The following is a 26,406-nucleotide window of genomic DNA, read 5'->3' as shown; positions in this document are numbered from 1 at the left end:
TGAGAGTCAGGGAAATCTTTACTGCAACAAAAGCATTTTCTTAGATCGAAGGCTGACAGCTCACAACGGTTCCTCCACCAGAGCATAAGCCTTCCCATTCTTAAATGTTAAATGGATCCAGCCTTTAATTCAATGCAAGCGTGGGTGTGACACACTGTCTCATTCACCTGCTTAACACCCACTTCGGTGGCACCTTCGACTGAGAAGTCTTTAGCAATCTTTGCCAGGTATAACCTCTGTGAACTGTCATCTCCTAACTTTGACTGGCAAGTGGACAGAACCTGGCAGCTTCACACAGGGGGTCTGAATTTCTCCTGACCAGGACAAACCTTGGATTTTTTGGATGGGGTTTACAAATCTTCAAGGAAAAGAGCAACAGCAAAGAAGTCCAGAGGGTATCCTGCATAAAGCTGCCATATTTTCTGGGCTTGCTTTATAGATAACCAAAACTTATTTCAGTTTCTATTATAAAGTACAGTAAAATAATGAAATGTTATCAATTTGCCTTGCCACAAGACATCCACTCGTCATTCTCTGCCCAAAATAACTGGGATCCCCAGTGCCTTACTCTGGCTGCCATTGTTTACTAGAAGCAGCTCAGCTGGAGCACAGAAATGCAATCACACTCTTCCTGATATTGCACAAGATAAGAGAGAGCAACGAACAGCATTAAGTCCAGGGTTATTTTTCATTTCCATTTATATTTCTTTAGCTTTTTTTGTGATTAAACTCTGCTTTTGATATTTCAGAGCATGAGTGCATCTCCCCCACCCTAAACTAAAGATTGAAAAAAGAAAAAAAAAAAACCTCTTTCTCTACTGAATAGTTTACTAGAGGAATAGCAAGAGTCACCCAGGAACAAGCTGCAGCGATGTCAGAACCAACTGATCTGCAGTAATCTGAGCCTTTTCAGCCATTCCATAACTGATTAAAAATGAATCTTTGGCTAGGTCACTTTGGTGAAAGAGGGTAGTGGGAACTGTATCTCCACTACCATATCTGCCTGGAAAATGATTTAACACAGACCATTCCTATTTCATAGGTGAAGGAGTCCCTTTGGCTTAAAACCTCCAGTTACTTTGCAACTATCATTGCAGTAAAAACAGGCTTGTTTTCAAGAACAGTCTCAATTTGAGAGTGTATTTTGCTGTATAATGAATTCTCTGATTTGTGGCAGCTTCAGAGGCTGTAAAAACTCTTCCAGCTTGCAAACAAGAAGTGCTATAAAAGTTTTAAGACATTAGATATTATTCAGTGAATTATTGAAAATGGTATTTTTTGAAAGGCTTGTAAGCTTAGCAAAAAGGGGGGGGCAAACAAAGTTTGGATTTGAAAACAAAAAGAAAGAAAGAAAGAAAGAAAGAAAGAAAGAAAGAAAGAAAGAAAGAAAGAAAGAAAGAAAGAAAGAAAGAAAGAAAGAAAGAAACTGCCAGGAGGTTGCCACTGAGACAGTGAAGGAAGAGTTGTCCAGAAGAGTACTCCATGCTGCACCAGCATCTTCTTAATGTGCACGGCAACTTCTACACAGCCCTTCTTTGCAGGGAAAATCAGGACTGGGCATACGTGCAAGAGACATACTGAATAAGCAACAGTTCATACTTAATACTTTTGTTTCTGGGTATGTAAAATGCATGTTGATGCTATTCAAATAGGTACAGATGAACAAAACACCTGCCCACTGCAGGATTTGGTTGAGACAGGAGTTTTTTTTCTAGGACAGGATTAGCAGAAACCCATCACTGTATCTTTGACTTTTACCTCTGGACAGACTGGGGATATAAATCCATCCAACTAATTAATCTATCTAGAGACCTGGTTTTAGTTTAGTGTTTCCTATTGACCAGTTGTAGGCAGCTCTCAGCTCAGCAAGCAGGGGTTTTGAAGTGCCCTTTGGAAGCACTTATCTTCCCCCGTGCGTGTAAGAAGTCCAGGAGTCTTGCTTAGGTTTGGAGCAATCTCAGGTGTCAAGTCCTGCAGCGGCTCGGTAATAGGCATTGAAATCCTTTACTAATTCTGGCTGTTTGACTCTTTAACACTGCACATGCTGTAGTGCATTAGTTCTTCAGTAGCAATTTCAAGTAATCAAATTCCTATGCAATCTTTCAAACAGTAGCTGCTGCACTAGTTGTACCCTAGTGATTTTGAGTCATGTTTTGTCCTGCAAGTCAATGACGATATGATAATAAATTTCTGACCTGAAGCAGAGGCTGCTGTGACAAGAAGCAGCCAATTCTATTAGTGTATTAGCATTACAAATGTAAACCTTAGAATTAAAAAAGAAGCAGAACTAATATTTAATCTTGCTCTTATTTCACCTAAAATGTTTGAACTCAAGATGCAACTGAAAATCATTTTCAGTGAAAATTCTGTGATGAAAAAATACAATGACCAAAAGGAAGTGTTTAGATTTTAAATTGATAATTCAGTATGGCAGAGAGAAAAGATAAAGTAGGTATCCACATAGCCGTATAATACAAACATCATAACTTTAAACAAGATGAAATAGTTCTTTTGAGTAATAAAGGCAAAGAACTTTCTTGTCTTAGGGCTAATAATTCATTTAACCTGACAGTTATTTCAGAAGGTTTGGATGACTTAAAATGGAAGTTTCTGGGGGGTGCTCTGCACAGATAGATTTTATACTTGGCAGCTATCACAGCATTTTATTCCTGAAAAAAAGATTTTGTACTCCAGGCATACAATTAGAGACAAAGCACTGCATTCATCATCTCTTTCCCAACTTACTATCATTATTTGTCAAAATCTTTTCTCAAATTTTTTTTGGCCCTGTCAAAACTGGATTACTTTCCCTTTAGAAAGGCAAGTGATTCAGCTCAACTGAAGTTAGTAGGAATGGTTTTTTTCTGGATCATATTTAGGATAAGCACTGGTAGCCCTGGTTTTACTGAAACAAACTGCAGAAATCACAATGATTTCAATGGGGCAGGGTTTCATGACTACATCACCTCTTTTGACATACTTTCTGTCTTTCTCTCTCCTACTGCTCAGCTATACAATGTTTCTATATTATCATTTAATATGAAACAGTATTCAGAAGGCATATTACAAATAGAAAATATGTTACTGTTTGCTAAGATCAAGTGGTATGACAAAGCACTTTTTATTTTCATAGCTCTGTACAATCTACATTTATCCTGTGACACTGATTTACACTGTGCTTTTAATGTGTTGTTCTTTTTTTAAAAAAAGTTACTAATATCCTTATAATAGCTGACAGAGTAATGCATTGGCATGGGAAGATTTTTAACTAGAAAATTATTTCCTTCTATTTTAAGTCTGCATGAAGTACTTATCAGAAAAGTTAGATTGAGTGAACTGCAAGACTGATTTTTTTTCCTCCTTAACTGATCAATTAATTGTGTGGGTATTGTGGTTTAATAGGAGAGATATTGGTAGTCTCTAGGCAGAGATTACTGACATCTATAAACGTATTCAATTTGTCAGCGCTGGGATTTCACTGAGAGTGGTTCAGTACAATAGCAAGAGAGAAAGGAATGTCCTGATAATTTTCTTTAGCAAATTCCAGCAGAACCGTTGCACATAACGAACTGGCAGCAAACAACAATAAATTGGGGGGGGCCGGGGGGGGGGGGGGAATACAGCCATATTACATCACTTCAGAGGGGATGGAAACATTCTCCATAAACACTCTTCGATATAATGTATTGATTTCTACCTGCAATTTACTGTTCGACACAATCATATTTATTCACTGCACAGACATGAATTACACCATTTGTGGCTGCTGATAACCAAAGGAGAGAAAAAGTCCATTCCAGGCCTCAGCCACAAAACTTCACGGATTCTGTCATCCATAAAATCAATGGAGAAACAGTAATAATCTGTAAGGTGTTTTCAGTAATGAAGGTTTCACAGTGGAATGAATTCCCAGGGTGAATTAGAGTAATTCAGTCTCTGATCGCTTATAGAAAATGCTGCAAGGCCTTCACTGTAGATTTCCATTATATTCAAAATCTATTTGCAGTAATCTGGGGACGGGGGGGGAGGAATCCTGTATTTTGCAAACACAACTGTTAGTAAAAAGGAGACCACACAGTAGCACTAGCGTCACAGAGGGTGAAGTCCTGGCTCCTCTTTCTGAACTGATCTAAACAGACGTTAAACTGACTCAGGTCTAAATGAAATGGGAGGCTTTTCAACATAAGGCAGCGTGACCGGTGGAAGGACATTCGGTCTGAGGCAGGGCGACCCGTGCGCCATCTTGCGGGGCAGGCGGCCATCAGCTGTGGCCGAGCTGGTCACGTCCCCACTTCTCCTTCAAAGGGGACCGCGGCGTCCGGGCCAATCAGAACGACGCGTGTTGCGGAGCCGCGGCGCGGGAGCGAGTCCGGCGGGCGCTGACAGGGCGGGGAGCGGCGGCAGGGCCCTGCTTTCCCCGGGGGTCCGGGGCGCCTCGGCTGTCGGGTGCTTCCTCTGAGGGCTGAGTTTTGCGCCTGTCCCTGGAGCTCAGGTTATGGTTAATGTGTTAAAAGGGCCCGATCTGCAGAGGGTGCAGGTTAAAGCGAAGTTTTGGTTGTAATAACGGTCCTGTTGTGCCATCGTTCTGCCGAGGATCCCTAAAAGACCCACCTGTGGTGCTGGGTGGCGTATGGAAACGTGGAGCCTCTGGAAAGAAGCATCACCCAGCTCCACAGGAGAAAGCTGCCCAGTGAGCCCAAGTGGGCTTGCTCTGCATAAGCGTGGTGCTGCATAGGCAAACAGGGCAGATGTACACACTTCGGTTAATATCAATATATTCCCATTTATCCTGTGTTCTCAAATTGCAGCAAATTCCTTTCAGGGGCTCTTAATCCAGAGCATGAGCACTCACTCTTGCCTTTTCAGTGGTAAGAACAATCAATTTTAAAATTAAGTGCTACTTTTTACAGCACTGAGCACAAACTTCAAAGTGATCTGTGCTACTCCAAATATAAGATGTAGTTAATGTATAGAAAATCATCCTACTTCAAACACTGGTAAAAGCTCAGCTCTGATCTCCCACACAATACAACACTCTTCTGAATGTTATACAGCTGGAGAAAAGGAGCTATGAAAGTAGAAAATTACTAGTGCCGCTGGCTTCTGGGTGTCCTTAAACAAGACTCAGTTCCAAAGTTGCGAGTTCTAATTAATTGATGACAAACAGCAAGCCAAAAAAAAAAAAAAGTTAAGTAATCCTTGAGCTCTAGCTTAATACCAAGTCTGCCTGTGAAATATGGATAGCGGCTGCTACGCTAAGTTGTAATGGCAGCATGTATTTTCTTGCATAATGTTCTTGAGTATTTAGTGACAAGTGATAATGCTGTCCCACGGAAAACCCCTGGGACGTAAAATGTCTGTGAAATGCCTCTTGCAGAGACCTTTCCATTATAGCTTCCATCTCAGTGTAAGGAGAACGGTCAGCTCCTACTGCTTCCCAGAAAAACCTGCAAAGCCCATTCCCTGAATCCGACTGTTCATGGATCAATCATCTCTCTACTAGTCACTTGTCCCGGTTTTCTCTCCAGTTCCCCAGCACGTTTGCTCAGCTGAGGCCACGCTAACAAAGAGCTGTTGGGACCAGTATCACGGGGATTGCTCCATGCCTGAGATAATGCCACCCCACACCGTCGCCTTGCTGTGATGAGGTTGAGGTCCCCCCACTCCACCCTGTACCAACATCTCAGTGATGCCTGGTGGGAATGGCAGAGAGCTGGTTCTGCCACCAGTTACAGGGAAACACAACTCACCAGGATGAGTCAGGTCTGAGTCAGGGTGATCTCTTTAAAATGTATTCAAAACTGCCTAACAAGTGTGAACTTCAGTCTGTCATACAGTGTGCAGTATCTGATAAATACATCTAAAGCCTCCCTCATCTCTTCCACACAATAGTACTGTCTGTACTATCAATAAGGATAAAATGCTAAATAATTGAACAGTATTGATCTTAAAATTGAGTTACCAGAACAAGAGCATTTCCTGTATATTTTCAAAATAAAGTCACTGTGTTCCTGTCTATAATCATCACATGAGCCCATTGACAGGTTCAATAGTCTCAGCTTGGCAGATTTTAAAAGTCAATGCAGAGAACAAGTGTGTGTGTTTTCAAACATCAAATACATTTTAATTGTTCTTATTTCAAGCTACAAGCCCTCAATCAAACAATGCCCTTTCTATCTTAGAGCAAAGCCTGCTGCACTAACACAGGCATGCATTACCTAAATCAAGTTTAAAGACTTGCATTAACCATGAAGACTGTAGCACATCTGATTTAATACGCCATTTCCCCCATGTTCAGTGATGTTGCCAACTTTATGAAGACAGGTTTTTGCCTTTATCTTCAGAAGATGAGCAATACAGCTTTCAAAGGTGAATATGGGCAGTATTCCACTTAGTGTATGGGCTGCTAAGGATAGGTCAAATACTATGAGTTATAAATTTGGGGTTTTCAAAATGTCATCTTACAATGACAGATATAAGTTAGTTATAGTTATCAGCCATGTAACAGAGTAACAGCTACTGCTTGAAACACAGGAACTTGCCTGTGTTTTCAGAGGTTTGGATGCCAGAGTTGCATGTCAAGTTCTCTGTGCTCTCACAGTGCTTTATCTCTAATTGCAGTTTTCACTTGTGCCTTATCCAAGCAAATACTTGCATGTGTTGTGATCACCTGGTGTTGTTTGCACAAGATCTACTTCTACATAATTGTGCATGCAGAGGCCCTTTTATTTTTGATGCAACAGCTTTCCTGCCTTTCTGAGAAGCTCTGAACAGGTCATGAAGGGGATTGAAGAGGGTCAAGGCAGTCACAGGCAGACATGTAGACTGCACCTCTGTTAGTAATGAGCCAAGGTTGTAGCTGGTTTCTCAAAACACAAAACTGGAGAAAACTGCATGCTTGAAATTATTCTTGTTCCTTTCTAGGTGGCTTTGTACACGATAGTGCTAGAAAAGCCTACAACCACTTAGATGAATCCTTCTCTGATCTCTAATATTCTTGCTGTCTTTCAATTACATCATTCCATGGAAAGAGGTGTGCAGCCAGAAGAAATGGCTGTGGTCAGGATTTCCATTTTTGCTGATAACCAAATTTTTTCAAAGAGCAATTCAGTTTCCAGGTAAATTTTGTTGTTGGGCTTTTTTTTTTTTTTTTAATAAGAGAAAATACCTGCTTTTTAGGGTAAAACACTAACTTTCACTGGGGAAATCTCCAGATCCAAGCGATAAAAAAAATCTTGGAGTTGGTACAAACATTTCTTACCTTTAGTTTTGTTTGCAATGTTGAAAGGTTTTGTTGAATGGTGGTTTCAGCACAGTCAAGATCTTCTGTTGGGAGTTGAAAATGGGGTTGTGGCTGTTGTTGTTTGGGGTTTTTTTCAAGTAATATTGTAATATATGTACAGATTGTCTCAATAATTGCCATACTTTGTTATACAGTTTTTTATGTATTAAGGGCAACAACTTTGGCAGGTGAGAAGCAGCATAGCAATGAGCTATATTGACTTATTTTAGTTGTTGCACTGGGCTCCCAAACCTTAACTTTGTGTTTAATTATTCTCACTTGTAGCTCTATAGACTTAATATAGGAAAGAAACCCCATGCATTCCAATGTGAGAGTAGTAACCTGGATTGCAGCTTCTTCAAGGTTACGGACAAAGTGAAATTACTGCACTGCAAAGCTGTCACAAGGGTACAGCGTTTCTAACTGTTACTGAGAATCTGTTGCTAAACCTGAAATGACAGGCTCATTGCCAGCTTGGGAGAAGTCTGCGCAAGTTTATTGGGAGGTAAACCTTGTAAGAAGCATCTCCAGATTCATTTTGATACAGCAACATTTCACAGATTAAAATCTGTTAAATGTGAAAATAAAATTTGCCGCATCAATCATCAACAATTGAGAAAAGCCCAAACCTAGGGAAATAACTTGTAATGAAATCAGTCTCTTATAGACTTTTGAGAGTGGCATTCTGGGGCAATTTTACCTTTTATACTCTTATAATTTCCTATTTGACTTTTACTGCCAATTGCTTTAGCTATTGATTAGGAAAGGAAGAATGTGAACACATTTTTGAATGATTGTTACACAATGCTGTTAAATATGACTTGCAAATATCAGCAGTCAGGATTCATCTGTCTAAGGAACCATTGCACCATATGAAAAACCCTCGCCATCAGGAAATGTCAGAGAAATGTGAGGCCAAACAGGAAATTCTGACAGTAAAACTGCTGAGATGGCATTGCAAGGAAGGCAGAACCCTGCACATTGATTCAGCCAAGCACTCCAGTCTAAGCCTTTAGTTTTAAGCAAATGAGTTCTTAGGTACTCGGGTACTCCTGTGAGTACTGAGTGCACAGGCTACTCCAATTAAGTAACTTGAAATGGCCATTAGTTATTAAATAAACTTGAATTATACTAATGGACTCCATAAATGGAAGAATTAACTCAGCACGTCTAATTATAACAATCTTTCTGGTCTGAGGTCCCATGCAGATTAAAAAAAAAAAGACAAAACACAACTAAAGAAAAGAGGATCAAAAAAGGTCTGTAAAGTGAGCAGTCTGGTGCAGCATCAGTCTCTGAATAGCCGGTGCAAGGACAAGAGTCTTACAGTCCTGTAGTGGTCGATGAAGTGGCACTGACCCAAGCACCAGAGGGTCTGGCCTTATGGACTCTTAGGAGTGCCAAGGATATTCCGGTTTCTCTGACAGTTTTTTCCCAGTTGATTTGGAGTCTGCTGCCTTCATAGCACAGCAAGGCTGTGGGTCCTGGGAGCTTGGTCTCAGTGGGAGCTGGCAGCCTTGGGAGTCTTTAGGACCCAGGGTCTCTGGTGAGGCAGAGAGCAGGGGCAAGAAATTGTCCTACATTACATGTTTTGGCAAGTGCTAACTAAAACTTTACTCTTAACCTTCTGGCTCAATACTAGGAGCTTTGTATAATAAAAATATTGTGTAATCATTTCCCATTCCTTAAAATTATCGAACGCACCATTCAGGAAATAGAAAGACTGATAATCCAAGCAATATGAATTTCTCCCTATGTAGCTTGATAGTATTCGGTGGTTTCCACTAACGTATCATCTCTGGCAATCTCTTGACCATATGTAAAGTCATGCTAAGGTTCTGTGGTGGTGGAGATGGTTTTTGAATGATGATGAAGGCTTTTACCCTTTAAAATCTAACAAAAATATCTAATCCCAGCTTTCGACATTCTCTAATTTTGTCTTCCTCGTCCATCTATTACATGTTCCTTAACTTGGTTTCTTTGGGGGGCTGGGAAAGGAAGGCAAAGGTGTCTTTATTGGACAGGTTTTGAAATTTTATGCTTCTCTCAGTTTAGCCAAAAAGAAATAAATGATCAGAACTTCCTCTGTTATTAGCATCATTCCTTTAGATATACTGTGGAGGCAGGGACTGGAGGTAAAGGAGTTAAAATTTAGAGGTCTGAAATGAACAAAATGATCATAACAGTGCAGGAAGGGAAAGAAAAACTCACTAAGAACTGGGATTTTGGATGATTTGTTAGCAGCAGGTTTTCTCTGAGTCGTCTTTGCATGCATAATTAGTTCTCTCTGGAGATATTACTAAGAGATGTAGCTGGAAAAATTGTAAGGGTGCATACTGTGAATCACAGAGATGACGATTCAAATAATAATATCTGATCAAGAAAGAGGTACAATGGACACACATATCTCCTTTAAGACTGAAAGGCAATTTCCGTAAATGAAGGAGTAATTTTATATGATCATATTTATCTATATCAGAAGCAGAAGGATAAAATTTATCCCTCGGTTTTCTTTCCTATGAATAGTTTATAGGTAGGTGTCAGCCAAAACTGAAGATGTCCAGCTAATAACAGTATGGATTCTTTAAACAAAATATAATGCAGGTTGGTCCTTGTAAGAGAACAAAATAATAGTGGATTTGTATTTCCACAACTGGCAGGTGGATCATTGAACAAGTCAGTGCCTAGTACAGGGCAAGAAGCAGGGGAGGTGGTAAACAGTGCTGTTTTATGGTATGCTCAAGGTGGTTATTCCTCAAATGTTAAAAGCGTAGGCTAGGCAGTTGGGGCTTTGGCTCCACATGGTTTCCAAAATCCCTTTCCTCTGGGGATGTTCACCCCACTAATGAGGTGGGAGCTGCAAGCAGGGGCAGACATACTTGAGCATCTGGGGAGCAGCTCGCCATGCAGGCAGTGGCGCAGTCCCCTGGTCACCTGCCTGCCATGGCTTCAGCAGTGCCGAATTCAACCAGCCCTAGCAGTAGCCATGCAGGATATGTAGCAAAGGCCTTTCTCATTCTTTTAGAAATTGAATTTAAATATTTTGGTGTTGCCATTGTCTTTGTCTTAGAAATGAAATTGTTCTCCTTGTGCTTGTTCCATTCAGATTTCCCTTCATACCAGTGTGTTCCACCACAAAAAATTTGCTCTTTTTTTTAACTATACAGAGATTTGTTTTGGCGAGTTTTCAGGTGATAACCATTTTACTACCTTTCTTACTGTTATTCAGTATCAGTATTGCAGTCTGTTTCTCAGCCAGCAAGACGGTTCAAAGACGAAGAGAGAAGCAGTTCAATAACCGCAAAGAATTCAAAATTATGTATTGTAAGGATTAGGACAGTCGGGGAAAAGGGAATAAAAGCTGTGAAGTTTCAGGTCTGTTTCCAAGCAAAATTTCTCAAAGGAGAGGGGAAAAAATTACACTGCAGCTAAAAGTGAAAACGGCAAAATAAAATATACACGAAGGTGAGAATCAGGTATTAACTTTGAAATTTGATATTGTGCTTTCCCAGCTAGAGAGTTCGAGCTTTTTGGAAGCAGATCACAAACCGAAACACTGAGGGGGAGAAAGAGAAAAGTAGAAGAGGAGGTGATTGATAAAAAGGATTCAGTATACAGTCGTTTTAATGAGACATCTCCATTTATGCTGTGAGACTTGGGAACTTGGTACCATTTAAGGACTGTGTGTATTGTGGTCTCCGGCAGCTTGCTTTTGATTAATTCCTCATACCGCACACACCATTTCTGGTATGTGTGGCTGAATCTTTGCATAAAACAACCAAAGAGGGGCAACACTATCAGCAATCCTCTGGGTTTTTCTATGAAGGATGTAGAGGGTGGTGCTTTATTTACCTTTTTCATGATATATGCAAATGTTTGTTTTATTTATCCTGGTACATGACAAGGCTGTGCTAATGAGCACTTCAGTAAAGCCATAGAAAATGCCACCAAAACAGAAACAGAAATAAGTAAGAAACCATCATACCCTTTTTTTTCTCACTCATTTGCCACATTCTGTGTGAATCCAAGCCATAAATCATCAAAGATTTTTAGGGCAGAGGGTCCTGTGAGGAACTGGCAAAGAATTAATCAGGAAAACTCACACCGTTAAGGTTCAGCATATGCCCAAACGCTTTGCTGAAATGGGATATGAGCAAAACTGTTGGGCGAAGACTTCTTCAAACAAAGTTGTGAACATCAGTGGAAGAAGCATCCTCCCAACCCTACATTTTCTGCCTCAATTGTCACCTGTAAAATCGAGAACAGGCGTCTCCGCTGAGGTTTTCAATGAGGTTGTCAAATGTGCCGAGATATTTTAGGTTGTAGGTACTCATTCCTTTTTGAACTGAGCTCCTTTCATGAACACCAAAGAGCCCTTAGATGACAGCAATGTTCCATTATATTTGGGCTCTTTTTTAACAGCTACTTGGAAATCTAAACCCAATCACTTGAAACTGAATTTTCTATTCACCGTATAAACCTGAGACAGTGAAATTGCTCTATAATCTGTGCAGGAGAAATAAAACTATTATAACCCTTAAAGCAAAAGCCTCTGGACTTTTCCTTTCTCCCCTCTCAGACACGGTTTGTGTCTTGGACTGTGGGTCTGTTAATATCAGTGCAGGAATTGATCAAATTGCAGCTCTTCAGGTGTCAGGGATGTTGCAATGAAGTGGTTGTAACGGAGCACAATTGCCAGAAATGACCGTTCCCTTGGCCACATCCGCATGCTGTCCCTTCTGCTTCTATGGCTAGGGCCATAGCAGCACCAGGGCTGTAACAGGGTCCTCGAAACACTGCCTGTTTGATGTAAGAGCAGTATCTTTGTCTTGCTCTCTGCTCTCCAGATAGCTGTTTTGCCCAAAACCTGCTCCACTAGGTTGCTTCGAAAGTGCCTGTTAATTTGACACCTGCAAGCAGGGTAAACGGGGGTTCCAGCGGTACCTAAATCCTGCAGCAATTGTGTATAAGGCAGCTTCTATCTGTCCCATGGTGTCTACAGGTGGGCAGTCTGGGGACCTAAATTGAGTTGTGCATCTGACATTGGCCAGTTAAATGCTACTTTCAGGTTAACCTCTAGCATTGCACCCTGTTCACTTTCTGTCTGCCTTCAGGATGAGAGCACAGCCCGGAACACCCCCTTTTCTCACTTGTGTCCATTACATGTCTCTGGGCTGGATCTCTTGCGCAGCCCTGCTGGAAATAACTGAAGTCTTAACTCATAGTCCATCTTTCACAGCTATAACCCTAACTGAGCAAACCACTTAAGTACATGCTTTATTTTAGTGCATACTTAGCTCTCCCTGGTTTCAGTGAGGCTATTTATATCTTTAAAAGTTAAGCCAGTTCCTAAGCTGGTGCCATGCCATCACATCTGTCTAATGCTAGAAGAACAGCATATGGTCTAAGTAAAACCACGTTAATCTTAATGGATATAAGAGCTTTGCTGGTTTATAAGGTATATCATTGGTAGTGTATCTTGGAAAGGTCAGAGTCCAGGCTCATAGTGAGTATTCGTACTTGTTTAGAAGTGCCCAATGTTGTGTTTTAAAAGTGCTTTTATAGATTTTTATAATAACTGTATTCTACATACAGAACAAATAGCAGTGGGCTCAAAACTTAGAGAAATGCATTCTATTTTGATTTGACTGATAAAAATCTGATACTTGCTCCCAAATTCAATGTCTGGTTGTTCATAACATCTACCAGGTGAGGAGATATGGTTGGAATTGCCGAAACTCAAAATGCATCTGCAGCATGCTTAGGTCTAACAGACCTATTACCTTTATGATCACTAAATTACAGTAATAAGAGATTAGAATTGGCAGTTTGGCACGTAAAACCTACTATACACAATTTTCCTGAGCAGCAAGTACTGGCAGGGTTAAGTGTCAAAGGCCTCCAGGAGGAGCAGGATTTGGCTGAAAGGAGTTGCTCTTGTCTAGCTGTGTCATGATGGATGTGAACCATAGCTGGGGTCTCCCTGGGCTGAAAAGAAAAGAAGCCACTTTAGGAGCACAAAAGGCAAGAAATCAACAGGAAAAATTGTGTTTCTGTTGTCATTGACTTTAGAGCTCTTTTTATCCGTGAAGTAAACACTGATTACAACTCATCACAACAGGCCATGGCTACCAAAATGCTGTCAGGGCTTGCATGATTGCTCTCAGTGCTCAGAATGGCAATGCAGATGTGATGCTGTGCAGTCTGTGCCTTCTGCTTCTGACAAGCACCATGTACATACTGGAAATGCTGATACTTCAGGCCAATCTATTAGCCCATTTGACCCCTCACTGCTGTGTATATTGAGCTACTATCGATATTTTCCTTGCTTATCCATCCTGTGTCACATACCATCTTCCACTGCCACCATTCTCTCTTTCATTAAACTCTGGAGGAAAGGCAAATCCCTGTTCTCTAAATGTCACAGAGGCAAGAGAAGTTAAAAGTAAAATTTTCCAAGGAAGTGTGTAACATGCAAAAACTGGTTAAGGTTTCCATTAACGAGTCAGTCTCCAATGAGCTGAACTATCACAAAGTATTTGACCTTTTTATAGCAATTTGTCATTACTATCCTTAGGATTAGAACAGAAATTTCCAAAATCCAGTATGGCACTTGGATTTTCGTTGCCAACTGATAATCAAACATTTACAACCTTCAAAATCTAGAGGAAGAAGAGGAGGAGGAGGAAGATAAGCTTCTAATCCAAAACACTTTTAACAGCTGGTGAAAGGGAGAGTATTTTAATTCAGATCCCTGCAGTGCTGTAAAAGAGATCCAAGCCTTGCTTCTTTCTTGGTTTTCCTTTTTTTTAATTTGTCTGAACAGCAGTTGTGGAGAGAAAGTATCAATTCAGGTAGAATCACTGATTTTTCAACAAATAATATAAACCATTTTAAAGCTACCTTGCTAATGCCTGATGCCTGAATAATTTTCACTACCTGCAAAGTCTTATTGTGATCTAGACATTAAATAATTTCATATTATGCAGATTAATTTTCTCTCCAGTTTTAATACCAAGTTAGGGTTACACTGTTTTTCCCTAGGAAGGAGATTATGCATGCTGACTGTGTGTAAATTATGCTCCCTTAATATGATTTAATAAAATAATGATACTTTCCTTATTGGGCTTACTCATAACTTGGCTTAAAGTCTACAGTATAATAGCAGCAGAGACCAGGAGCAGACACTGTCAAGGGAAAAGTCCTGATTCTCTGGAGTACCAGAGTATCCTGACGGGAAGAGAGCTGAGCCCTACACATGGAGAGGCACCGTGTGTGTGCTCCACGGTGCTTGCTAGGTGCTTCCACCCCTGCCACCAAATGCCGTGCACGGTGCTGGTGCAGCAGCACATCCGCAAGCGTGTTACCTTACAAAAAAGCATTGATGAAGGCAATATGTTGACCCACATTTGCAAAGCATGAAATTACATAGGCTTGTGGCTTAGTACCCTTCTCTGACTTTTTAAAGAGGTGTGGACAAAGGCAGGTTTTAAGACCATGTGCTGCCACACTGCGTGCAAGCTGATGAGCGTATTTTGATCTCTGACCATTTCTGATCAGAGTATGTGTGTACCTCCAGTTGTTCACACAGGAATGCAACACACACAGAGTGAAATCTGGTTGCATCCCTGTAGTACGTGTTTATGGTTTTCCACATCTAGAAGAGTATAATAGCCATACCTATCCTGGAAATCTTTCCATAGTAAATCCTTAAAGAGGCCAGAGACTCACTAAACAGAGTTTAGTGTTACAACATGAAGTGTTTTCATGTACAGGAACTAGAGAGAGAAGAAAGCAATTTCTAGTGACCTGTCTTGACCTTTTTTCTGAATCCTGATAGTCTCCCACCCTGCTCCATCCTTTCCTGGACATTTGTGATTACAAAGGTTGCCAACAGAAGTGATGAGGGTTTCTGTGTTCTCTGCGTGTGTTGGCACAAATTGCTCTGGCATCACCAAGGCTGACTGCAGAGTCTGGCATAGCAGCTGGCAGATGCTAACTGCAACGGTGACCGCTAGTACCCTGGGTATGGTCCAGCCACCAACCTCACTGGGAGCAGGAGCATATGCCACTTCAGCGCCAAATAACCCAGTCCCTGACACAAACTGAGGTTGCCCTGCTTTTTCCATTACCATTCACAGGATTTCTATACTAAGGACTAGTTATGTGTGTCATATGCAGAAAAGAAATCTATTGGAGGTTTCTATTTCACAATCTCCCATTAAAAAAAAAAAAGAAAAAGAAAAAAATGAAAACAAACAAAAAAACCCCTACTTGTAATGCTGCTTCCTATTGCTTGAAGCCAACAAACACCCGGCAGTTTGCATCTGGTTGATCTTAATGTAATTTTGAAAGTTAATTCATTCTTGAGTAAGACTGAAAGGAGAGCTATCCCATGGGATGGATGAGTGAGCAAAGGCTGGAGAGGCACTTGAGATTTCTGGCTTGTATTTATCCTCTCAAACATACTTGATACAAATATATGGTTTCCTGGACAACTTCTTCAAAGGCCATCTGGTTCAAAGGCATTGGGCCCACTCCTAACTTTGCCAGATTCCCTCCTTAGAGGGTAAATACCAGTAATTGTGATTTATGTGTGAAGCCTGCGTAACAGTGCAACTGCCCTGGCTCTCCGTAGGAAGTCTGCCCTTGTGAGATCCGGGAGCCATGCTGTGCCATATGTACCTATCAATTTGATCCTACTTCTTGGCACTTACGTGGCACCAGAAATTGTACTTGCTGGAGGAATGACGAAAGGATTTGAAACTCGTTAAGGCCATCTGGGCAAGGTCATAGCATACATAGCAGGAAGCTTCTGCCTGCACATAATTGAGGAAGAGTCTCACATGGCAAAAAATCTCACTAGCAAACAGGCAGACAGCTGCAGGCAGGGCACAGGCTGAATATCTGCCCTCAGAGGTCAGTTACAAACCAACTGGGCATGATCTCCAACTGGTCATTAGGGTATACACCACTTTCTCTCCTAAAGCAACTGTCACACTTTACGTTCTGCCATGAAAAACCTTCTGCAGACAGGCAGGGACAAGCTCTGCTGGCCCTGTGAGCCACAGGGAGCTGCCCGGCATGCATCCTGAGCCAGCTGGAGATGGTGATGCTGGGCTGGCACTGGAGAATAAGCCCTGGTCCTCAGCCCCGGTCCTCAGCCCCATGGCAGCACTGTATTGTTGCTGCTCAGCTTTGCCTTTGCATCAGGTGTACATTTAAATGTTTCCAGGCAAATCAAGGCTCCCAGGCAACTGCCTACAAACTATCAAGGTGATTTACCCCAATTGGAAAGACTAAGTTCAACAGATACAGGGTCATTCCTCCTGTAGTTGAAATATAAACTGTAAGAGAGTCTGATGGTTATGGGTAACCCAATCCACAGATCATGTTGCTTTATATTATACCACCAGGTGATGCATGCAGCTCAAAACTGAGCTGGTCAAAGCTGTTAGGTATTTTTCAGTTTTTCCCTTACACTAGCAAATCTTTGTCCGAAGTCAGAAGAAAAAAATCTTACCCACAATTTGTTTCCTAAAATACTGTGCTTTTAAAAAGGCATCCATAACAAAAATATTAAGTCTGGTATCATTTCATTGTGAAGGTTTTATTCTGGGAGACTGTCAGGAATGTGCCATTGAAGGAGAGAGGTGGAAGTGGTCGTAGATGGTGTTTAAGGAGAACTCTGAGACAGTGCCTATAACTGTGCCAGGAACCTCTCATACAGCACCAGGTAAACTAAGAAACAGTAGCAGAAAGTGAGAGGAAAGGCAAGGCACCTGTGAACTTCTCAGTGGGCTGCTAAAGCTGCCAAGAAGGAGTCTAAAGCAGAGTGCTGGTAGGGCATGTCACTTCTCAACCCAAGCCTCACAGCATCTAGCACCCTTATGTGGAGTGGAGCAAGAGAATGCTTTCTCTTCATTTCACAGTACAAAAAAGGTTTATCAGGCAGCGAAGAAAGCATTTTCACTTACATTTTATTTACATTTCTTCTTAGTAGTTTTCAATGCTGTAAACAAGCCCTTCGGCCTTGCTATAGCTTTGTTATCATTACCTGCACGCATCAGAGCACACACCATCTTCCTGGTAGGCACAGATGAGTGTCATATGTACAGTAACAGATATTTGTTAACATTTACAAGCACACTTCCTTAAAACATAATAAAAGAAAATGAGCAGGTCAATCTGCAAAAGAGTGTTCAGCAGGGAGTCAGGTGGCAGGCAGCATATCACTGTAGTATCCCTGGAAACTCACGGACAGACTACCATTTCCCCAGCACATTGCAAAACTGGCCTCAAAGCTGCTTGTGTATTTACACCAGCATTTTGGAAGACTTTGTTGGGATTTTCTTGGTTTCATTTTTCTAAAAGCTGTGGCACAATGGCAGGTCAGGCAGGATAGACCAAAACCATAAAAGTTACATGTGCATGATTTTGGCAAATGTAATGGGATGGAAACATTCTGCTGTTGGGTTTTGTTCTGTGGTTAGTGTCAAGACGGCTGCAGCCTGGGTGGGTCTTTAGGGCAGTTCCAGTGTGAGAGAGGTTCCCTGTGTGTAACTGGAGGGGAATTCCCTTCCTCATGTAATGATCTCATCCTACATCTCCACCAAACAATATTTTGGTGGTGCCATTAATGTGCATATTCTGGTGGAGCAGAGGGTCTCACCCTTCCTCACTGGAGCAAACTCCATGGACATCCTGTGAGAGGACAGTTGGGGTTGAAGCAACAGACCATAAATCTGAAGTTTCTGTAGAAAATTATTACAGGCTGTTTTCTACCTGTTGGGTTATTATCTTCACAGTCTGCTGCAGACTTCAAAAATTAGGCTGAGGTTTTGGTCAGGAAAGGTTTGCTATTATCCAAATTCTTTGTGGGGAGAGAAATTTGGGTGTGAGCAGTGGAAAGGGAATTTTGGATTTCATTATTGTTAGTAACTTTTCTGAGGAGACTTGTCTTCAAAGATATGCTTTCCTTTAAACAATGTATCATTCAGAACCAAGGGTGAAAAGCTTTTGTTTTTAGAACCCTGCAGATAGCACTAGAAGCCATGTGGTATCCCGGGGTAATCAGGGAAATACCCTTCTCTGTATTATACTCTGTGCAGCATTTGAAGCTGAGGGATTTAGAAGCCATCCATTTTTTGCTAGAACATTTTGAAATGGAATTTCAGTGTATACTCACAAATAAAATGCTATTAAGAAAGCATCACAATGGTTCCCAGTCAACAATTTTTCTTTTATTTGGGTGAAATTATGGATAAAAACTTGAAGGGAAGCATTGACTTCAATTTATTGTTCCTCTTAAGGCAGTTAAATATTCCATTAACTGTAAGCTAAGGCATAATACAGGAGGTGAATGATGGAAGATTAATGACCCGGTTTAAAGGTACACATTAAGTCATTTTATTTCAGCAGCACAGAGTGAGGAGTCTCCAATTGAACTAAGGCCACGCAAGGGAAAACAATATGAAGCTTATAAGGGAAAATGTTTTTCACTGTTAAACAAACCAGATTAGAGTCTGAGCCACACTGCATTTTTCAAAAGAGCCATTAAGTTTATTGTTCCACTTAATATTTATCTGAACTGGTACCCAGCCACTTCATCCAAGGTCATTGACTACCGCGCTGCAGTAACTGCACTGCAAACAGGTCTAAATTTCTGTCCAAGGATTTTATATTGTAAGTGCTTTGCTTCAGCTTACCAGTGCAAGGGATTCTGGAAGCCATAAATCCTCACCTGTAGTTCTTGTTGATCATTTAATGAAGTGAATTGCTATTGCTCTTTGTCAGTGACTTATTACAACCGCAGGTAGACGAGGTCCTTTCAGGTGACTACGCGGAGGGCGGCACAAATGGACGGGTAGTGGGGATGCCCATGCAGGGTACGGATGAGTGGGTTCGGGCTACTCTGGGGGCAACCCATGCTGCGTGGGCAGGTCTGGAGCTCAGCTCATCGTGTAGGCTCCTTCTCAAGGCAGTAGGGAAAGCAGGGCTCTCCGCTGACATTAGACCTGCACGAAGGCTGAGGAATTGCTGCCGAGAGGTTTGTGTTTCTCTCGCTCAGCTCTGGAGGGAGCCAAGCCACCCGGATTTCCCTACAGACAGATTTTTTTTTTTCCCAGGGCTGAAATTAGATGAGCCGAATCACAGCCTAAGTGTCTAGACCAGGGGAACAATAGTCTAGTTTAAATGGGTTATGGCAAAACGTGCAGCAGTGAATCTGCATGAAAGAGCTGGGAAATAATTCTACTTAGAGTGAATTATAAACTAAAGGAAATGCCTCATTTTTGTAAACAAGCCTTCAGTTGCAACAACGTGTTAGAGTGGGCTTTGTTTTCTTTTTCAGTCATAAATCTCTACAGTGTTTTGTATTTATAGGCTGTGAAAATAGAAAGAGGAATGCTTTTTGAGGCATTTTCCTCCTGTTTGGCAAAGCTGGGTGGCATTTCAATAGCATGTTGTTATTCAGCACTTGGAGAACACAGCGACTGTAGGAAATTATGGAGGTGCTGGAAGTAAACTTTTATTACTATGTAGTGCTGAGCTTGATTTACCAAAAAAACGTTGATTTTAAATAACAAGCTTTAGGCTGTGAAACCATGATTTTCTGTTAAGTAAGACTTCATAACATTTGTGAAATATGAAATATAAGTCACACTCTGCTGCCAGTAGGTTCTACACTACAATCTTTATTTTAGCAGCCATGTAGAGCATAATATTTACTTTAAGCCCTAAATTGAGCACAGAATCTGCAATAAAAATATTTTTAAATGCTCCAGCAATAAACAAAGCAACAGAAGAAAAAGGAAAACAAAAGTCCATGGTAGTGTATTGGTTTTTTGTCATCAAGGCAAATACGCTGCCAGAAATGCTCTTAACAAATAAAGCAGTTCAAACTGTTCCTGGCTCCTTCTTTATTAACATTAGAATAAGCAAAGGAAAACCTTGTAGAGCTCCAGCTACATCTGGCAGTGCAGCTTTTCAGGAAACACAAAGACCCACACAAAAAAAGCAGATCTTTTCCAATGGTATTTTAACAAGAAATAGTGATTTCTGGAGGTATTTGGGAGATTTTTCACTCCTGAGTGAATGTCTCCTGTTGTGAGGTTGTCAGCCTGCCTTGGTCTGTCCCATGCAGGTCATACCTGCAAATGACACAAATTAAAATAGTCTGACACACCTTACACAGTATAATGCAGCAGAGCGCATCTACCGTATGGAATTAGGACACACTTGGATTTGACTGGTCATTATGGAGGTAGAGGATTTACATATGGTGCATGTAGGGTCCTTCCAGGAAATTCTTAAAGAAACCAGCATTTCATAAATCATAAAAATATCACATTTAATGTGAAGTTGGTTTGGGCTGAGTAAGCTTTAACTTTTAGAGTTAGTAGGGATCTCTTTTCTTAGGGATCATTTCAAAATGTCTCTTTGATCTGTAGACCTCAAAGGTAAAGATAGTCATTATCAATATACAGATAGGTAAATGGGGGCATATCGTCATCAAAGGCCAAAGATTCAAAGATATTTTGGTCCTTTCAAATTCACATAAATACCAAATGTCTTTTTTAATGGTGCCAAAGCCAGAGAAGACCAAAGACAACTTGAAACCAACCTGACTTAGGCTGTTGCTCTTCTCTGGTGTTATACCAAGATATTAGGGCTCCTAATTAAAAAAGTAAGGAAGTGCCCATATACAGTTGATTTTGTAGGAACCTAGCTTTAATAGTGTGTGGTATATATGCTCTGCCTGCACCTTTCTTTGATTACATTCCTCAGCAGACCTAGGCAAAGGAAAACTTCATTTCTGGATCCGTATCAGTCTCGGGCAGAAGCTAAGTACTGATTAATCATCAGGACTTGGTCATCTTCAGTCTTTGCTAAAATGTTTTGTTGAGCATCTGCTATCCAAAGGTTCACCTAATGTTGTATGACTTATTATGTCCTACAACATGATGACTGAGTGTTAGTAAAAAACAATTGTCCAGGAAAACTGGGCAAGTGTCACTAAAAAATGCCTGCCCCAGTAAGGTTCCTCTGGCTCTTCCTGATTTGTGGGTGAGTTTTGTGGATTTTTTTTAATAGTGACTGCTGGAACAGTGAAGTTTCTGAAGACTGCTAGCTCCAGATCTCACTCCACGATGTAGCTGGCAATTTTCCATATACTCTCACTGCACTGTACAATTATAGCATTTGGATTGCTTTGGGCATTCATTTCTGAAAATCAGGCCCAAGATAATTTCCTCAGGTGTTTGGGAGGACTCTTCCTTCCTTCATCCCACCTCAGAACTGCCCACCTTGGTCAGTACATCCATGCACCGCAAGATTGTGCAGTGCCTCTGTGCCAAGCTGTGCCCATGGGGGCCCAAGGAGACCAATGGAAATAGCAATAGTTAAGGGGAAAGGTAGCAAAGTAACCCCCCCAAAAAGGCACAATTTTTGTTGAGTCTGTGTATTAAGTAACAAAAAAAGGATGAAAAAATGAATATTGTAGACAATCTCTAAGCCAATGATCTTGAGTCTATTGCTGGTTTTTCTTTGGTTTTTTTCTACACTTATTCAATCAGTTGTATAAGCATCCTTTTTGCTTCTTTTGAGGAAGAATACTTTTAATGTTAACCTTTTAGCTAAACACTGATGATGAATTTTTTCCTGTAAAATAGACAGGATAGTAAGGGAATGAAAAATTTTGCTTACAGATATTCCCCACTAGAATGACCATGGCCATGAATATGCAAAAGAGGTTTTCAACAGATTTCTGTACAGATATATGGAAGCTGAAGATATTGTTGGTCCCTCAGTGACGATAATGTCTCAAAGTACATTTTCTCCCTTAAATTTATTTATTTGCTACTAACAATAAATCAATGGAAGCTTTCATATTTTATCAGTCATTTGAGTTTAAAGCTCCCACGAGAAGCACAGAGAGACACACAGAGTTTAAGTGTTTTTATCAATAAAATTGTGTGCTTTTTAACACTTTTAAAATATGGCATATATCTTCAGGTATATGTGCATTTTTGCACATGTAACCTGTGAATTTTTACTTACTGATGAATCTTTACTGATACATTTATTTTAACAAGCAGTGAATGATAGTAATTTTATTCCCAAACACTGGAACCAGGATTTTGAAGCAGGATTCTGAGCAGGATTAATCCTCACTGAAATCAATACAGAACTGTTGGGATTGAAATCTCTCCGTGGCTGCAGTTAATCATATATTCACTCGAATGCTGCATGGTTCACATACATTAAATAGTGGTGTTTGACTGGGAGGAGTAAATGGTATGTATTAGATATTGAATCAGGAACAGGCAGAGAATGTACAACAGTTTGGGGCAGGGAACATTTTGAATTTCCAGTTTCTGCCCAGCAAAGACCAGGCACAGATCAGGAATTAGACCATCCCAGGAACCAGATTTTCTCTCACTCATTTTGAGCTCTGAGGACCAAGAAAGAGTTTGCCTTTGGGCTGTATCTATCAGAAAACTGTAAAAGATAAATAGCTTCACTATTACACAGATTTTCTGCAAAATTTTACAGGCCAAAGTCTTTGGGGAAGATTCACTTAGTAATTTGGACCTTGATATTTCAAATTTTGTGTGCAGAGGTGCCTCTGAGGAAAGGTTCATTTTTTACCCAGCAATTATTTTGTATGGGTGTGTGCATGATTGTATACACACAGTTTTAACCATGTTTTTAACAGTTTTAATTAACTAAAACTTTAGATGAGCTAAGTCTCTGAGGCTTTGGGGCAGTTTCAGCACACATTGTAACTAATAATTTTAAAAAAGATTTCATTTCTCTGGTTTTCAGCTACGCAGTGAAATCTGAAATTAGCCTGTTTCAATGGATGGGTGGCTGAAAACTAAATGACAGAAGCATAATAGATTAAATGATATTGACTCTTTCTCTCTCTCTTGCTTTCTCTCTCACACACAAGTTCTATATTAAAAGACTAAAGCTTAAAGTTTTGGATATATTAAGCACTTCATTACATTCTATATAATTACTTGGCACCAACTAAATGCAACCTCATTAATTTCTAATATTGCTCTGATAAGACAGCAGATATGGTTATATTAACTGGCCCTCTGAGAGACATCTCAATAATGTGACTATATGTCCAGTGTTTGCAATGACATAGAACCTGGACAAATAATGGGGAAGGTAATTTATAATCTCAGACTGTAGGTCCTAAGATTATTTACATCTCAGTAATATCACAGAGCAAAAAGCTAATTGCATTCCTAAAATTTTGTGACGCCAGAGTCTTTTAACATAAAATCATCTGGGATTCACAAAACTATGGCTGAAGTGAGATTTCATCAAAAAAGGGTTTTTGCCTGTATAATGACTGACTTTTTTAATCAATGCAAAGATTCCCATGGATTTTGAAAGAAGAGGGCTGGGCCCATAAATTGCACACTGTAAATTGCACACTGTATCTGGAAGAGCTTCAATGAAAAAATGAAAAAAATCCCCTAAATAGAAATGTTTGCTAATGAAAAATGTGAAGTATAACAAGTCTTCAAGTTTAATCAACCCTTTAATTAAATGCATCATTTGGTTTCCTTTTATTACTTTACCTTCACACTCTCACCTCCTGCTTTTTCTTCATGCTCCTAATCATATAACCGGCAAAAACTTTGCATTTTAATAACCTTACCTTCAAACTTTCTTTGTAATGTGTTGATGTAATTTGTCTGTAATAGAGGGAAACATTGGACCCATTCAAACTTGCACATTATTTTGAAATTCTTCTCATACAGTAGCTATTACAAAGTATGTGAGATGCTGGTTATTCCTGAATTCAATAGATTGATTGGCTGAGGATTGATTAGTCATCAGCCTACATTTGGGAATAGTTAAATACTTCAGCTAGTAGATAAAAATGTGCATTTTGTAGAGTTTAAGGAGCATAAGGGAATTGTTTCATTGACCCTGTGGATACATTGTGATGTTTTTTTCTAGAGATTTGATCTAGGATTATTTGGTTTTATTTACTCAGACTGCAAGATGGGCTTGTGATCAGAATAAGAGACTAGAGTGTCATTACACCAAGGCCATGCTGTCCGGGTCTGTCACTTGTTTGCTATATGACTTCAGAAAACACACTACATCTGACATTGTCTCAGCTTATCCATTTCAGTTAATCCATCTGTCTAAAGGAGAACTGATGAATGCACCACAGAAAACTGCTTTTATGCAAATATGCTCACTGGGAAGAAAAGTGGTTTCTTGCTCCTGGACCAGGATCCAGGACCCACATCTCCCCCTTCTCAAGCAAATATCCTGTGCTGTAGCATCCCTGTAGCACTCATTTTTGCTCTAAGAATCTGACTTTCTGTGATAAGGCATGGGCATTTACAGCAGGCACAGTGCCACCCTAGTCCCCAGACGCGTGTCCCAGCTCCAGGCGGCTGGTGAACACCTTGCACCATGTTCCTGTGAGTCAAAGGGGCTTTCCCATTGACTGATAGTATACTATTAGGCTTAGAATTCATTTCACAGGCACAAGAGGAGGATTTTGATGGTAGACCGATCTAGGATGCCCTCTTATCTGTTTAGCTGGGAGAACACCCTCCAATTATTTTGTGAATTGAGGTCTTGCTTTATCAGTCCTACGAAGAGATGGCTCTGGGCATCCCTATCAACAGGCAGGTGGGAGCAGTTTTGGTGAAACGCAGGGCTCTAAGGATTGGAAACAGCAGTCTACGGTTAGAGCATCTAAATTTAACATCAAATGCTGTCAGGGCTGTTAGGTCTATTGTGCTTTTGTTATTCCAGTCCATAGTCATAAGACATTACAAATATCTTAGTACAGAAGAGTCTGTAGTTGCATACCAACCTGGGTAGAAAATGCCCGCTCCATTCGCAAGCCAGCAGGTGTCCTGCTGACTAGCTAGCAAAATTAATTGCAAGTAACTGGCACGTTTCCAAACAAGCACTATTCATCCCTTCATTATCACAAATCTTTGCTGTCACTTCTTAATCAACTCTTCATTCATAATTCTACTGCTTCTATTTTGTTTACATTTCTAGAATGATTGATGTAAACACACTTTATGCTCAGCAGTTATTATGCATGAAGATTAAAACTGTAGCAAGCAGTTTGTAAGATACTGAGACTTGACAGAAAAGGAGCTCAGACGAAATTCTGTAGCAGGACTGGGAACTCAGAAGTAAACCTCCTTCATCCAAATTATCCTTTTTTCTGCCCAATTCCTTGGAACCAAATTTAAACCAAATTTTCCTGCTTTTCAAGGGCCAGCATTACTAAAATTATTCTGCTTTCTACATATGAAGGAAAATTTGTCCTTCTTAGCCTGTAAAAGGAAAACTAGAGGAGTCTTCTACATGAGCAAGGAAAAACAAGCAAGCAAGGTAATGGCAGGAAAATTAACTGCCAGCATTTTAGCATAGTTCAGATGTTTCGCTGTATCAATTTATTAATTGTCAAGCAGGCAAATTCCTATCACTACTAGTGTTACCAAGCTAATGGCAAGGAATTGTTTCATGTGTCATCCAAATGATGAACACAAAACCCTGTATCTGAAGACCTGGGCCATGATGCGTGTATTGTGTTTAATGCCATCTTTTTCAATTCTTGTGTGATTTGCTTCTTAATTTTGTAACTTCTAGTTAAATTAAACCCTTCATTCTTCTGGTTAATTATTTACTTTTATTTTAGAGCTTTTGGCTTCCTCCTTCTTTATCTCCAGATCCCGTTACAGTTTTCTTTTAACTTCCTTGTCCTCATATTTGCACATTCACAAGGATCTAAGGTTTTCATGCCTAGCAGCCAAAAATCCTGCCACGACTTCTGCTGGACCTGAGTGTGAGTTCAGCACTTCCAAAATTCAAACTGCTCTATGTGAGGAAATCCATTAGAACAGTAGCTCTTCAGGAATCGCTGTTTCTGTCAAATTCCCCAAGTCAAAAATCCCTCATTTTAACCTGCAGATCCACAGAATGATAGTAACGTTAACTTATGCAAATGTTGAGGCTTTTGCTTGATGAGTGTTGAGACTTCATTCATTACTCTTTGTCAAATATGCTTAAGATCCATATGTGTCACAGTAATTAAAGCATGTATGGTAGGGAGGGGG

This window comes from Harpia harpyja, chromosome 1 (genome assembly GCF_026419915.1).
Source record: "Harpia harpyja isolate bHarHar1 chromosome 1, bHarHar1 primary haplotype, whole genome shotgun sequence".
NCBI lineage: Eukaryota > Metazoa > Chordata > Aves > Accipitriformes > Accipitridae > Harpia > Harpia harpyja.
Note: the sequence above shows the minus strand (reverse complement) of the source record.